Genomic DNA, 8,577 nt, shown 5'->3' with positions numbered 1-8,577 from the left:
GCATTATTTGATATGATATATGCATTAATCCTTAAAAAGCTAATAGCATTATGTATTCTGATTAATTGATAATTTTATGATGTATTATTTTGTTTGTTCCATATCAGAGAAGCAGCTTAGATTATACATAGACGATATCGTGGACGACGTTATTCCCGTTGCGCTGGAGAAAAATTTTAGGGATAGGTTGTCCGTGGGAGGCTCTAGTACGTCTGGAGATGATGGTGAGCAGACACAGACTAAAGGACGAAAGGGTGATCGACGGTACTGTCGACGGACCCCGTCGGAATAGTTTATGGATAGTTTTGGTACTTTTGCACTTCAGAGATTAGCCGTGACTTTGCAATATTTATGTTCTGTGATACAATGTTTGTCAAAATTGGATGTAGCTAAGGGATATGGAAATGTGCATTATTTGAATTAAACCTTTCATTATTCTTCGAGAAATTATCATTATTCAGCAATATACATTGTGCATTACGTTTTTTTAGCTCTGCATTATGTGTTATTAAATTGTCATTATTTGCAATATATTATGCATTATAGGAAGTATGGTGTATATGAGTGAATTGGTTTAATATTAATTACCATGCGTGTGTTTTTGTATTTTTTCTTAAGTACTTTTGGTAATTGGTATATTAAAGTAGTTAACTACCATTGTGGGCATCAGTCAAACAAACGTGTACATTATTTATGTTCAGGGATGCATGGTATATTAAAAGTGGATATAAATTCATCGGTAGACAGATAAGTACATTATTTGACTAAAACGTTGCATTATTTATTATCATTATTTAAAATGTTGTAAGTAATACGACCTATCAATGAGCTGCATTATTTAATCAAATAAGTGCATTATTTTACTCAAACGTTGCGCCAGAATTCTTGGATGCATGTTATATTAAAAGTGGATATAAATTCATCAGTAGACAGATAAGTGCATTATTTGATTACAACATTGCATTATGAACCTAAGACAACCATTATTATTTATAATATGTACATTATGTAAATCAATTAAAAATAGTCCATAGCCGCGATTATAACAAAACACTAGTTTTATAACTCAAACAAGCGGTCTTTGTTAACGTTGTTATTAATGTGTACATACTACACCCTAGCCCCTAGGCTTGTTAAACCCTTAGAGAAAACAAGAAACGTGCGCCAAACATCGAAACACGGCACAACTTAAATTAAACAGGCCAGAATAAATGTTCATTACATATCACAAATTATGCATAACAGAAACTAAACTACGCATTATACTACACAAAAATGTACATTATGTATCTGTTTTAAAAAATACCTACGCGCTATGCATGTGCAACCCAAGAAGAATTACTGCAGCTCGTGTATTTGGACAACATTTTTTAGACTTAGAACATACTACACCCTAGCCCCTAGGCTTGTTAAACCCTTAGGGAAAATAAGAAACGTGTGCCAAACATCGAAACACGACACAACTTAAATTAAACGGGCCAGGATAAATGTTCATTACATATCGCAAATAATGCATTACAGAAACTAAACTACGCATTATACTACACAATATGTAAATTATGTACATCTGTTTTAAAAACCAAATCCGGCGACGAACTTCAAGCGACGAACACAGTGTTGGAACATAAACGATATGTACCTTCTTCCATTGTTCAATTAATAACAAACACCAACGAGGCACACCCGAAAATCGTCGATGAACGGTTGCAATAGACTGCACATCTACTATTGCAAATATATCAAATATATCAGCGAATGCATACAAGAACAAACAAGTGCTTTTTGGAAACATTATCATTATTGTGTACGTACTATACCCTAGCCCCTAGTCTTATTAAACCCTTGGGGGAACACAAGAAATGTGTGCCAAACATCGTACCACGGTACATCTTATTCATATGCATTGCAGTTCACATAGTTTGCATTATACAGTCATTAATATCCATTATTGGTAACAAATTGGTGCATTATTCTAATCGGTTTACATTTTGCAATTAATGTGTACGTACTATAGCCTTGCCCCTAATCTTATTAAACCCTTGGGGGAAACAAGAAACATGTGTCAACATCGTAACACGATACATCTTGTTCGTATGTATTGCATTATATCCATTACTCGTTTACATTTGGTGCATTATTCGCTGCTTATTACAATTCATTATTACTGTCATCGTACTAAACCCTATCCCATACACTTATTAAACCCTATCCCATAAACTTATTAAACCCTTAGGAGAAACAAGAAGTGTGTGCCAAAAAATGAAACACGGTGTACATCTTTAACGTATGCATTGCATTTCACATCTTGATCATTATATATTCAATAATATCCATTATTCCTTACTATATGGTGCATTATTCGTATGTTGTTAATCTTCTAGCCTAGCCACGTCTATATCTACACCCTCAAAAATTGATTCATACACGCGGTCCTCCATATTGGTTACGTTTCACACTCTATGTTACACACCTATCGCCCAGAATTGCAAACCTACACCATTAAACGAATCGTCTAGAACAACTACTAAGCATTGGGCGCAATGTTTATACCAAATCGATAAATACACAAGTATCGTTTTATCAGAGTAATCGGATGTACTCAAGAACGAGCGACTAATCGGACATAACTTAATTGATATTAACACAATGGATACATAAACAAAGGAAGACGTATCTTAATTACCTTCTTCCATAATTGACAGAACACAGATCTCTACGACACCTTCAACAAACAAAATTAACGACGACGACGCGTGAATGGATATCCGAAAATTCCAAACAGTGATGAGCAAAATCAATTGCGGCGAAGGAAGATTGGGTGAATTAACGTCTGGAGCGTATTGTAGATAAGAATAACCGTGCAGATATTCTTCAACGTAAATTAAGGAATTACCATAACCAACTACAATATTGAGTTCCAATTTATCCCTTTACACGATTTTTAATCATTAAATTAATTGGTTATACGGCTGAATATAGGCCATAGGATTTCAAAGATCAACGATTAAGATTAAGAAGGAAATCGGAGGAAATATGGAAAAAGGAAATGAATACATCCATATATATTTATATATATATAGAGTCGTGATCATATGATAACCCCTAAATATCGTAATAACCCTATAACCAAATCTGGACCACACATATTTCTAATCATGCGGTTGAGATTCAAACTTAGATTTACTTCATAAAAAAAAAGCGCGGGGGTAAAACTGTCATTTCTCTCATTTAATTTCTGAATTTTGCCAAATATCACGTAAATGATAGGTTTATTGCATAGAATGATAGTTTTGAGATTCAAACTTAGATTTACTTCATAAAAAAAACGCGGGGGTAAAACTGTCATTTCCCTCATTTAATTTCTGAATTTCGCCAAATATCACGTAAAATGATAAAATGATAGGTTTATTACATAGAATGATAGTTTTGCCGGATAGAATGATACTCTGAGTTGATAAAATGATACTTTTGACTGACTGATAAAATGATAAAATGATAAAATGATAGGTTTATTGCATAGAATGATAGTTTTGCCGGATAGAATGATACTCTGAGTTGATAAAATGATACTTTTAGCTTATAAATGTTAGGTTTACTGCATAAAATGATAGTTTTGCCGGATAGAATGATACTTTCAGCCGATAGAATGATAGTTTTGCCGGGTAGAATGATACTTTCAGCCGATAGAATGATATGTATTTTTGGTGTATAAAATGACATTTTTGTTTAATAAAATGATACTTTTACCTGATAAAATGATAATCTAAGCGGATAAAATGACAGTAACCTTATAAAAATGATACTCTGAGTTGATAAAATGATACGTTTACTGCTTTGTAGATTTGTATATTATGTATTGTGCCGATTACATTAGGTTTATTGCATAGAATGATAGTTTTGCCGGATAGAATGACACTCTGAGTTGATAAAATGATACTTTTGACTGACTGATAAAATGATAAAATGATAAAATGATAGGTTTATTGCATAGAATGATAGTTTTGCCGGATAGAATGATACTCTGAGTTGATAAAATGATACTTTTAGCTTATAAATGTTAGGTTTACTACATAAAATGATAGTTTTGCCGGATAGAATGATACTTTCAGCCGATAGAATGATAAATTTGCCGGGTAGAATGATACTTTCAGTCGATAGAATGATAGGTATTTTTGGTGTATAAAATGACATTTTTGTGTAATAAAATGATACTTTTACCTGATAAAATGATAATCTAAGGGGATAAAATTACAGAAACCTTATAAAAATGATAGTTTTTCCGGATAGAATGATACTCTGTTGACATCAGCCCCCCCGTTGACAGAATTTGTACACTCTGTTGACATCAGCCCCTGTTGACATCAGTCCCCGTTGACAGAATTTGTAGACTCCGTTGACATCAGTTTATATAGTTTGTATTATAGAGAGTTTGTATTTGATCACACCTCTCTCTCTATATATATATATATAGGGCAAGTGCCCATTAACTACATAACTAGAGAACAAATCATAGCCACAAGATCAAGAAAATCAAGAGCTAGTATTAATACATGTAATTTTCGAATTTAAGGAGAAATTAATTCCCTCAATCTTAAATTTACTCCACAATAACAAGGCGGGGGTATAATGGTCATTGCAGCCAAAATTACGTCATTGGAAAATTCAATTCATTTGAGAAAGAACCCGCGTTCTTTACCTAATCTCCTCTTGTCTCTTCTGCAAAATTAAATCGCGATTCAACCTCGCTGTCGCCTTCGCCGTAGCCATCGCCATCGCCGTAGCCGTCGCTATCCAGTCGTCAACATCCAGTCCTTCGCCGAACACGATGACTACAAATCAAAGAGATTTTTCAAAATGTAAATTTCCTATTGATTAACATTTATTTGTAGGTTTGATTTTAGAACTGTATTAGATTTGAATTTTTTTGTAGCTTTTGAACGTACGAAAAAAAAATGCAACCAGAAGTTCCGGTTGTATACACCAAGGTTCCGACTGTGAGTCATTCATACTATTTTGTAATTTTAATATACAATATTTTCGTGTATTGTGATTTATACAACCATAGTTTCTGTGGTTAGAGTGATTTATACAACCGTAGTTTCTGTGGTCAGAGTGATGTAGTTCCAGGGTTAGAGTGATGTTTCTTTGATTTTTTGCTATAGTGATGTATTTTGTTAACATCAGTGAAGTGAAAACATGGTTATAGTGATGTAGTTCCAGGGTTAGAGTGATGTTTCTTTGAGTTTTTGCTATAGTGATGTATTTTGTAAACATCAGTGAAGTGAAAGCATGGTTATAGTGATGTTTTTGTGATATTTTGATATAGTGATGTATTTTATTAACATCAGTGAAGTAAAAGCATGGTTATAGTTATGTGTTCCAGGGTTAGAGTGATGTTTCTTTGATTTTTTTGCTATAGTGATGTATTTTATTAACATCGGTGAAGTAAAAACATGGTTATAGTGATGTGTTCCAGGGTTAGAGTGATGTTTCTTTGATTTTTTGCTATAGTGATGTGTTTTATTAACATCAGTGAAGTGAAAGCATGTTTATAGTAATGTGTTCCAGGGTTAGAGTGATGTTTCTTTGATATTTTGATATAGTGATGTGTTTTATTAACATCAGTGAAGTGAAATCATGGTTATAATGATGTGTTCCAGGGTTAGAGTGATGTTTCTGTGATATTTTGATATAGTGATGTATTTTATTAACATCAGTGAAGTGAAAGCATAGTTATAGTGATGTGTTCCAGGGTTATAGTGATGTTTCTTTGATATTTTGATATAGTGATGTGTTTTATTAACATCAGTGAAGTGAAAGCATGGTTATAGTGATGTGTTCCAGGGTTAGAGTGATGTTTCTTTGATCTTTCGATATAGTGATGTATTTTATTAACATCATTGAAGTGAAAACATGGTTATAGTTATGTGTTCCAGGGTTAGAGTGATGTTTCTTTGAGTTTTTGTTATAGTGATGTATTTTATTAACACCAGTGAAGTAAAAACATTGTTACAGTGATGTGGTTCTAAGGTTAGAGTGATGTTTCTTTGATATTTTGTTATAGTGATTTTTTTTCTCATATCCATGAAGCTGCTGCATCCGGAAAAAGGTCTAAGAATCGGGCGGATAGACCTCAACAACTTACTGCAGCTTCTATTGAAATAAGGTCAAAGAATCGGGAAGGTGGACCTCGAAAACAAGTTACTACAACTTCTCCTGAAATGAGGTCTAAGAATAAACATGATAGGCTACAAAAACAAAAACCACAGAGTGAGTTATTTAATTATTTAGTATCTTAGTGAAATATATTATGTATATGGCAGAGTCATTCATGTATAATTTTGAACTATGTTAAGAGTGTATTCATGAATTTGACCAATTTTTTTGTATTATGTCTTCCAGCCTCAAAGCGTGGGAGGTCACAAACAAATGACGAAGAAGAACATCCTGTTAGAAAGAGACAAAGACATGCTAAAGGAAAGAGAACAATGGTTTCTGTTGAACAGTTTAAAATAAGAAGACCTAAACTAGTTGTAAAGATAGGGGTGAAAGTTCTTGTTGATGCCATTGAGAAAATGAACTCAAAACAAATAGCTGCTCTGGAAGAGATGGGGTTTGGGCAGCTTGTACATTTGAAGATCAAAAGTATTCCTGCTAAAATGACATTTTCACTCCTTGAAAATTTTAATCAAGACAACTGCTCCAGAATAAAACTTATAGATGATCAACCATTACACATCATCGAGGAGGATGTGCATGCTACCTAGGGACTGCCAAGAGGAGATCTGAGGATAAATAGGGAAAAGAAGCATGGCGTAAATGATGTTATAAAGACCATTGTAAATGCTAAGAAGAAGGACAAAATTTCAATAAACCCAACTGATTTGCAAGAGCAACTTGATAATGATCTAGATGGTGGTGAGTGGTTTAAGAAAATTTTTCTTATTCTGTTGGACAATGTTCTGATCTCACCAGCTGCAAATGGGAAATGTCTTGCACGTATTTTGGACGATATTGGCAACATTTCCAATGTGAGGCAGTGCAATTGGTGCAGCTACGTTTTGGATATGCTAATCACATCACATGATAGCTGGAAGTCAAGAACAAATCCACCCCATTCACTGGACCCATCACTTTCCTATTGGTGAGTTTTCTATTTTAAGCACTCATTCATATTGAAGTAAAAACATGCTTAGAGTGATGTAATTTAAGGTTAGAGTGAAGTGTTTGTGATGCATTTTATTATTGATCTGTTTTTGCAGGCTTGCTACGTAGATAGGGTTGTCTACCGTACGAGGTTGGTGGTTAGAAGATTCCCTACTGTCTGGAACTGGACAACATCTCTTCTTAAGGAGAGAGGTCAGATGGAATTCAATAATGGAGGTATCATTGGCAGAGGAAGCATAGAAAGTATTATCGACCCGGTCTTCATTGAAGCTTTATACGTCAACAAGAATTCAATCACTGTCACTGCCTCTGTCCCTTCCACTACCACTGCAAATACTCTGGCAATAGCCGAAGCTCCTTCCACTGGAAATACTCTACCAGTAGCCGAAGCTCCTTCAACTGATGAAGCCGCCCCTTCAACTGATGAAGCTCCTTCGTCTGATGAAATCAAAAATTCAATAAGGGAGGCTGCAGCTGCTATTACAAAAATGATGAAGTATATGAAGGATGCTCTGGCAAGTAGCAATGACGCCAATTGCTTCAAAGTTGCAGCCATAAATGCACTAAAGATGGTGGGTGTGGAGGTTGATCAAGGAGACCAAGCTGTGTCAAATCTAATTGACAACATGACACAAGCTATGGAAGAAGATCAAGAAGATGATCCAGAATGGATTGATCTAATGGAAAAAATGATGGGAGCCCATGATGAAAAGTGCAAATTAATGACTAAAGGCACATCAATTTTGCCTGAGATTAACTTGGGAAAAAAACCAGTAAGTTGAAGAGTTGGAACAGAAACCATAGATATTGTAAACAATTTGATTGTGGTCTGTTGTGTTTTAACACTTGACATTGGATTCAGAGTGAACTAAAAACAGTTTGTATGATGTTGTGTACTAAAAACAAGAGTGAAGTAAAATCATGCTAATAGTGATGTGTTTTGTAAACAAGAGTGAAGTAAAATCATGCCAAGAGTGATGTGTTTTGTAAACAAGAGTGAAGTAAAATCATGCTAAGAGTGATGTGTTTTGTAAACAAGAGTGAAGTAAAATCATGCTAAGAGTGATGTATTTTGTAAACAAGAGTGAAGTAAAATCATGCTAAGAGTGATGTGTTTTGTACACAAGAGTGAAGTAAAATCATGCTAAGAGTGATGTGTTTTGTAAACAAGAGTGAAGTAAAATCATGCTAAGAGTGATGTGTTTTGTAAACAAGAGTGAAGTAAAATCATGCTAAGAGTGATGCGTTTTGTAAACAAGAGCGAAGTAAAATCATGCTAATAGTGAAATTTAGGGAAATTATTTGTACAATCTGAAGCAACAAGGAATTGTGTCGAAGCTGTTGTGCCAAATCATTTGCAACAAAATCGAAACCTAGCAAGAGAAGAGTCCGAAGAAAAAACATTGATGC

This window comes from Salvia splendens, chromosome 17 (assembly GCF_004379255.2).
Source record: "Salvia splendens isolate huo1 chromosome 17, SspV2, whole genome shotgun sequence".
In the NCBI taxonomy this organism is placed as follows: domain Eukaryota; kingdom Viridiplantae; phylum Streptophyta; class Magnoliopsida; order Lamiales; family Lamiaceae; genus Salvia; species Salvia splendens.
The sequence above is the reverse complement of the archived record's forward strand: the minus strand, read 5'-3'. Positions refer to the sequence as shown.